Below are 8,741 nucleotides of genomic sequence, written 5' to 3'. Positions count from 1 at the left end.
CAGAATTTCCACAGTCATTACGTTCCTCGTCGCTTTAAACTTAATGACTTTTATAAACACACGCTATAATCACAGTGATTCTCAAGCTCGATAACTCCACTCTGTGCGACTGCAAAACACAGAAACAGAATCGACTGACCGTGACTCGATTATCTATCTCTTCAATGACGCTGGTTTTTTTTCGCCAGACATATATACTAAAAAAGGGGGATATCTAGATCACACTCGAGTTGGTAGACAAATTCGTGATCCGTCGAGAAACTCAAGCACGCATGCTCCCAGAGTCGCGTGACTTCTGTTGTCGTGACATATATATATAGACGACTGAGTGAGTGCAAGTTAAGTCAAAAAACGTTACGTTAGTGAAAGTGAAGTTAGACTGTGCAGTTGTTAGTTTAACTGCAATGGGTAATATTTTAATGTGGGTTTCTCAGTTTAACAGAGAAAAGGATAACAGTTTGTCTTTTCATAGGGTGTTCTAATGTAATTAAACCCACATGTGTGGACGTTGAACAAAATAAGACAATTATTTAAAGGTCTAGATACAACTGTGATAACCCACAGGATAACGTAAGCGAATTATTCACTGATGCTATTGTGATAAGAGTAGAGAAAAATAATTCGTTTTGTCAATTGGATTGTAAAGTAATTGAATCAGCCTGTGTGGACGTTTGAGAATAAAATGTAATTATTTAAAGCTTTAGATACAATTGTGATAATCAATGTGGTACCGAGTTTTTCTTGTACATACATTGGACTTGTTTTGAATATATTATTTTAAAACAAGTGGAATGTGTGCTGTCTGTTTATTGTTCGAATTTATCGCCAACAAGTCACAGACACCTACTGTAAATAATCTGGTCCCATAAACCTGACATATAGAGAAATCACCTTTCGGATACAGCAACCTCATTTCATGTGCTATTTGCTAAACACACAGTGTGCCCTACTTTGGTATTTTCAGATTTTCTATTGGATGGTGTCACTGGACAATTATTTTTTTCTTATGCTGTGTCCTCCTTATGTTCGCTTATGGGATTATCAATGATAAGGGTCAGCCTTATTTGTTCAAGTATGTAGCAGTTAGTTCTGCCAGTCCAGATCAGATTCTCTTTTGATATGAAAATCTCTCCAGATTCCAGAGAGTAATATTTCTAGACTATTTAACTACTCATCATTTTTGACTTGTTATCATTTTGATAAATAAAAATTGATTTTTACATTAGTTATTTAGTCTCTCTGTTTCTTTTTACTTCTTCAATTCATGAGTTAAATATACCTTTGCATTACACTTTCTAGTTTTCTTTTAGTTATTTCATTTACTATGTCTATCTGTGAGATTATCAGCTGACCTAGGAATACCTGTCTTGGTGCTTTAACCAAAGAATTTGTTACTGCAGATTTTTTCAGTTTTTATTAGCAGTCGTACTTTTTCTGCCAATGTATATTATTGTGTTACATAAGTATTCTACTTCAATCAAACTTAGAAATGCCATTTTCAGGTGAAGGATTTATGAGCAAGGAGAAGGGTTCGACATATAAAATGGATCACAGTTTCAGAGACTAAGAGGAAAGCTGGGCTCATGGCAGCTGGTGTAGTATTTGATGGTGAGTCTGGCTGGATTAGTGCTTGACCCAGTTGAACACTTGGACAAGAAACGATTTAGTGACTAGAAACTGTTGTGGTTGAGATGTGTCAACGTTTCAATGATGTAGAGAACTGAGTTATACAAGATCAAAAAGGGAACCACCAGAAAAGAGAACTTACATGGATGGCATACATCATCTATATGGGAAAGCATACCCAATTGTAACATCAGTAGATCACAAGGATATCTTCATTGATAACTTCAGGGAGAGACTGACAAGTGTAACAATGCCAGTAGCTGTACCTTGGCCAAACTACCTTTCTGAAATGTCTATGTCATGTAAAGCTCATGTTCTTCTAAAGGCTACCCAGCTACAGGCACATTTCAGTAAGCTTGACCAGTGGTGGTTTGCCAAGATGAGGCACTGCTTCATATAGAATTTCCATATTTATGTCCCTGATCTAAATTGTGAAACCAAACCTATTTTTTCTCATTAACTATCTTTTAATTCTAATGATTTATGAGAGTCTAAAACATTGATTAATTGCTATTAAAATTCCAATCATGACTTAATTAAACAGTAAATGTGTTCAAACAAAGAATACTAAGCGTGTTAGAATGGCCCATTGCCATGCCAACAGAAGAACTTTGTTAAGTCATCATTAGATGCCGTGGGAAGCTTTGTGTACTCATTGGTGGCTGGTGATCTTCTTGACTGGTGAAACATATATTATATATGCCTACATATTCAACCAAATGAAATCAATATGTGTTGCGTACAATAATTCTCACTTTTTCACTAGGCAATCTATAACTTATTGTTTCACAGATAATGTCTCTGATATCTCTCTCCAAATAGTGCTCCGGTTTGGAGGATCAAAGCTACCTAATGAACTACCCATATCGTTTTTCTCAACAATACTGATGCAATATATAGTTCTGCCCAACTACTCAGCAGATGAAGGACTATCGAAGACAAGGTGAATTGTAAATGATTTAAATAAAATTGATAATAATTACACTTATTCCAGTTCACACCCTCACAACTGTTCTTCATCCAATTGGCAAAAACTCAATATATCTTTTGTATCCAAGCTGGTCTTATGAGACCTGGGAAAATAGTCCGCCCCTCAGTGGCTCAATGGTAAGTCTGAAGGCTTATAGTACTAAAAATCGAATTTCGATACACATTATGAGCATAACACAGATAACCCATTGTATAGCTTTGTGCTTAACGACAAACAAACAAACAAATGTCCTGGTTGGCATTGGATGTGATAGATATAGCATGGATGACATATTTTTACATATTCTTCTTTGCTTTCACCCATAATTTCTTAGATTTGGCTTAAGATTACGTGTGGATTACTAGTTTAAGTATGTAACCTGTGGGATGCCTGACTTTCTTTGTTTTGTAAAGTTATTTAAATCGATTATTTCTATAGTGTTTTCTCTTAGCTTTTGTGGTTTTGGTATTTTGATTTCTGCTTTCTTGATCTTAGCAGGCAGATGGCACAGAAGAATAACCCACCCAGTTCTGGTAATAGAACACCGTGTTTTTAATAAATAATATTTTGTTTCAAACCACACTTGTTTTCTCTACTGTTTATGCTAAATTTATTCTTCACTTCACAGTCCTGAACCTGCATTTTGCAGAAATGTTTGACTTTTCTGCTGGATATCAGTATATACTGTTATATATTACAATTTCGAAAGTTCTGAAACTGAGTTAACTGATAAATTTACATTTAGTAGTTAAATTGTATTTTGGATTTAGCAGTTAAGTAAAAGCCGATATATAGTCAGTTTATGATATTTGCAAATAATATTGATACACACAAGTTTCTTTTTTTAACACAAATACGTTTTAATTTACACACAACAATATAATTTACAATAACAGGTAGTCTTAGTTTTAAGAAATAGAATGGAGAGAAGGCAACACCATTAATCTTGAGCTAATAGTTCTTATTAGGCTGAATAGTGGTATTTGAACGTCACTCTTATAATGCATCCAGGTTCCCAAAGTGCAGAGTACATTTGTTTTTGTTTTGGGATAACGATACATGAACCACGGAGCCTCAGCTTCCCAGTCCGGTATGCTAATCAATGAGCTGCACTTGGATTGGTGTACTTAGTTGGTCAGTGTTGTTTAATGGAATGTTCCTTTTGGTCGTTTTTTGTAATAGAGCTGTGCTGTGAGAGAGGCCAATATTTCTCATTATAGGGTCTTCATAGACTTATATGTCACTGATAGTGTATGTTTCATATTTACAAGATTTTAAAGTAACTTCAAGTTCTTAATTATAACATCATAATTCTGGTCGAGATCCTGTGTTAAATTCACTTCTAACTGTTACTTTCTATAGGAGGGTTTGATCACAAAAACTACCCACTGTTTTATGGAATAGTTGTATTGTATCTTACTTTACCTTGTGTGAGTCTTCTCTGTGACTGTCACATAGAGTACACATATTTTCGGACACTTGGGATCCAATTTCCTGATTGGTCAATTACAGAGAAAGGGTGAACTGTAATGGCAGTTTTGTGATTTCAAGTAGGTTCATCTCTGATTGAAAAGAGTCAAAACTTTCCTGTACTTCTAAATAAAATGTTTATTTTACTTCCTTCCACCTACAATTAATCACTTCAACCGTCTTTTTTTTTCGTTTAGGTGTACGAATATCTAGTTATTTCGAAGCTCATGTAATTCTATACTAGGTTAATTCTTGGAATACCATAAAGTAACATTTGTACAATAATTGGTTCTTTTTATATAATCCCTATGTTGCCAAATTTCACGAAGATACATATAAAAAAACTTGATTAAAGATACCATAGCTACTCCATCAACTTCATTATATAAAAACAACCAATCATTTTCTGTCACTTAGTCCTACCTTCATGATTCGTGTTTTAGCTGAGAATAGTGACCCTATAGATCAACTTATGTCTAATGGTGCCTTTCTTTTCCGCCAACGCTATCGAGTTGAAGCTTCCTGTTCCCCGGCCCTCAGGCTCTGCACTGTGAGAGGTGTCTACTATACAACTCATATACCACTCCCAAATGTCCTAACTAACTAGTTTGTTCTCATTTTCGCGGATCTCATCTTCTTTCGCCAATGCTATCGCTTAAGCTCTCCTCCCCTCTGCAACACTTGCCATCTTGATCATACAACATACTCGTCCAAGTGCCAAAGTAAGTCTACCCCAAGGCTGACGATCCTGCTTCTGTTGCTCCAGCGCATACCACCGATGCCATTACCCCCTCCTGCCAACTCTGTTGCTACATCTCCTACCATGGAGGATATCATCCATTTTGTCACATTGATAGTACAGAATGTCCTCATCTTCCAATGTACATTCGTTCTAGATAATATTATCCATGCTGCCAAGACCGTATTTTGCCTTCACATACAGACCACTTATTCTGGACTTAACTCACACTTTCTATTTCATCGTCTATGGGATCTAGCAGAGACTACATGTTGAAGTATTTATTTGTAAATATTCGCTCTCTTTTTCATAACCTTCCCCTTCTGGATATCTTGTTGGATAGAGGCTCGCATGATTGTGTTCTGCTTAACGAAATGTTTCTGAATCCCACTCAAAGGATCCCTTTATCAGCGTACACTCTTCATCGATATGATCATCCTATGGGTCTGGCCCGAGGAGGTGTGTCAATTGCTACTCGTACTCGCCTTCCCGAGTGCCTACTTTCCCTTTTGCAGTCCTCTTACCCTAAGCAGTTGATAGTCACTGTCTACTTCCCATCTTGAATCATCACTATTGCAACAATCTACATTCGTCCCGGAGTTCCTTTGCCCAATGCCTTTCTCTCCTTTCTGGACAAATCGTTTTGCAGCTATATTCTTCTTACTGATGCCAACTACTACAGTAGTACCTCTGCCGAACTTGCCCGTTTTCATTCCTCCTTATGCTCCCTTTCTGGTTCTTTGCTACCCCTGCCAGACCCTAGTCGTCCGATTTCTTCCAACCTGGTTCCTCTTATCACTCTTTACATGTGTCCTCCGGTTGGTAGTGATGATCTTCTCACAGAACTTTGTGTCAATTCCCAGACCTTGTCCACTCCTCGTGCTTCCCGTCGGACTCACATCAATTTTCGTTCTGCAGACTGGAAATCTTATGCTTCACACATTGCTAGTGCCATACCAGATATGGATCGACCTCTTACTACGTTAGACGATGTTGACTCATTCGCCACCTTTCTCACCACTCTTCTCTCTGATGCCAATGCTTTACACACACCGACTTCTTCAGCTCCCCATAAACCAGCCTTAACTCGAAGAACTGTAGATCTGTTACACTACTCTTCCACTTTCTTGAGTGAATACTGTCGGTCTCATGATCCTTTGTTGCTGCAACGATCCAGGGGTCTTCAATGTACTGCCCACAACTTTGTTCTGGTGGATCGACAGCAGCAGTGGCATCAGGCCTGTAACAATCTATTCTTCTTCAGAATTCTGGAACCGTTTTAAGCTTCTTACAGGTCAACGATGCTCTCCCTCCTATCCTATACTTGTTGATGGTGCTGCACCTTCTACATCTTTGCACAAGGTCAACCATTTTGCTGCTTTTCATGAACAGAACTTTCAGGTACCGGAACATTATATTCTTGACTACAGTGATACTACAACCATCGTGAACTCAACCGTTGCCTCCTTCGTTGACCTTACTCTTAGTTCTTCCCATGTCTTTGATGACGATTTCTTACATGCTCCACGTACTGCAGCTGATATCCAGCGGGTGCTGAAGAACAGATATATAACTCTGCCCTTGGTCCCGATGGCATTACTTACTTTCAACTCTGTCATGCCCCTATGTAATTCCTTCAAATTCTTGCATTGTTCTGCACCTTTCTTTCTTTTTCCTGGTTCCTGGAAGTTATCTACTATTCTGCTTTTTTCTGAAACCAGGTAACCTGCCTCTGATGTTAATTCTTATAGTCCTATCAGCCTCACTAGTGTTTTCGGTAAAGTTTTGAACACACCCTTGTTGCCCATCTTCATCAATTCATTGCTGCTCACAACTTGCTGCCACATACACAGGCGGGATTTCGACCACACCTTTCTTCTTTAGATCAACTTCTCAAATTGTCTGACTCGCAGACCTTCCTGCATGCTCCTGTTTGATTTCCGGCGTGCTTTTGACTCAGTTTGGCATCAAGGTTTACTTCACAAATGGCATATGTTACACTTTCCTATTCCCTATATTCGTCTCATCTCCTCTTTTCTACACAGGTGGCGTGACGCGATTTCGACTGATAGGTTTCTCTCTCGCACTTTCACACTAATGCTGGAGTCCCACAAGGTTCTGTGTTGTCTCTCCTTCTGTACATTCTCTATGTTACTGATATGCCTTGTCCCCAACCCCCTCTCCAATTGTTTCAATATACTGATGATACAGCTTGGGTAGCCCATTGTTCCACGATGTCCATACTTAATAAGCTACTCCAGGCTGCTGTGAATTCATTTTTGTATTGGTGTCACTGCTGGCGTCTATCCCTCAATGTTCCTAAGACATGAGCTATTCTTTTTGGTCCATCACATTGTAAGTTCCGCCCTTGCCACGACCCGTCTCTGTTTGATGTCCAGGTCGACAAAGTCCCGATCCCCCTTTCTGACTCTGTGACCTATCTTGGCATTGTATTTGATAGGCATCTTACTTGGAAGCCACACTTATCTGCTCTTTCTGCTAAGGTTTCTCGTCGTCTTCATCTTCATTCTCCCACTGGTACGTTCTGGGGCCTGGACCCTCCACTTCTGCTATATACATACAACACATTCATCAGACCCTACTTGACCTATGGACATACAGCTTGGATTTCCACTTCTCTGGCCTTCTACGCTCGTCTCCAGATTTTGGAGTACCATGTGCTCCGGTTTGTTTTTAGTGTCACACTCCCCAGTCCCAATTCCGAACTTTATAGCTGTATCAACTTTCCTCACATTCCGTTACACCTTCGACAGCTTCGCACTCGCTATGTAAATAAATGTTTACGTGACCACAATCTCATCTTCTCCTATGTTCTCGCCACCACTGCACACACTCCAAGAAGCATTTTGGCACCAGCTGATCACCTACTAAACCTTTATATTATGTCTCTCTCAATTGACAATCCAGACCACGTCGAGATGCTGATGTCCCCTCTTCCCCCATTTATCTCTCTCGATTCCAAATACTTGCAGTATCCATTGCTAGCTCCCATACTATCTCCATTACGTGATATGGACCCATATTGCCCCCAGTAGAACAGCGGTATATCTGCGGACTTACAACACTAGAATCCGGGTTTCAATACCCGTGGTGGGCAGAGCACAGATAGCCCATTGTGTAGCTTTGTGCTTAATTACAAACAAACAAATCACCCATATTTCTCCAGATTGTCTCCTCCATTTGCACATACTGCATTTCCACGTTTTCCACCTCCTGTGCTGACTTGCTCGCTTACCCTTCTATTATTCATTTTTTACCATCTTTCTTTTCTCTGTCCATCATTTGGCCGATGATAGGGCCTAACATTCTACCGGCTCTCCCCTCTCCGGGATTGGAATGAAAAAACGCATATATGGTTGTTGGTCAGAGAACAATATTTATTTAAATTTGTTTAACATTAAGCACAAAACTGCGCAATGAGCTGTCTGTGTGGTGTCCCTTACGGGGATCGTTGGTCGAATGTTAACATTTTAAGCTCTCAATATTATCATTAGAAGGCAAAATGGATAACTACATTTACTTTAATTACCTTAGCCCGATTAAACCAAGGTCAAAGTTGAGCACCAGCTCTTTGTACTAAGTAAAATACCAAGAAAAAGTAAGATAGTGACGCCAACTAAAAATATAGGTTATCGTTGCTTACTTGATGTTTTACTATTGCTTTAGGCTTTTTATGTCAATATTTTTCATAAATATTTTTTACACACACATGTATATGTATATATATTAGGTCGTCAAGAAATTAATGTCGCCTTTTTAGATGAAAAAAACCCGAACAACTTATATATCAAAATGAAACATTTGTTAAATGAAATAGTCTCCATTCTTATCGATGATACTTTTCCATCTTACAGTCAGGTTGTTAATGCCCTGATTAAAGAAATCACTTGGCTCTGAAGCAAAAACATGTAGATG

The sequence above is a fragment of the Limulus polyphemus genome, unplaced genomic scaffold (genome assembly GCF_000517525.1).
Source record: "Limulus polyphemus unplaced genomic scaffold, Limulus_polyphemus-2.1.2 Scaffold973, whole genome shotgun sequence".
Taxonomy (NCBI): domain Eukaryota; kingdom Metazoa; phylum Arthropoda; class Merostomata; order Xiphosura; family Limulidae; genus Limulus; species Limulus polyphemus.
The sequence above is the reverse complement of the archived record's forward strand: the minus strand, read 5'-3'. Positions refer to the sequence as shown.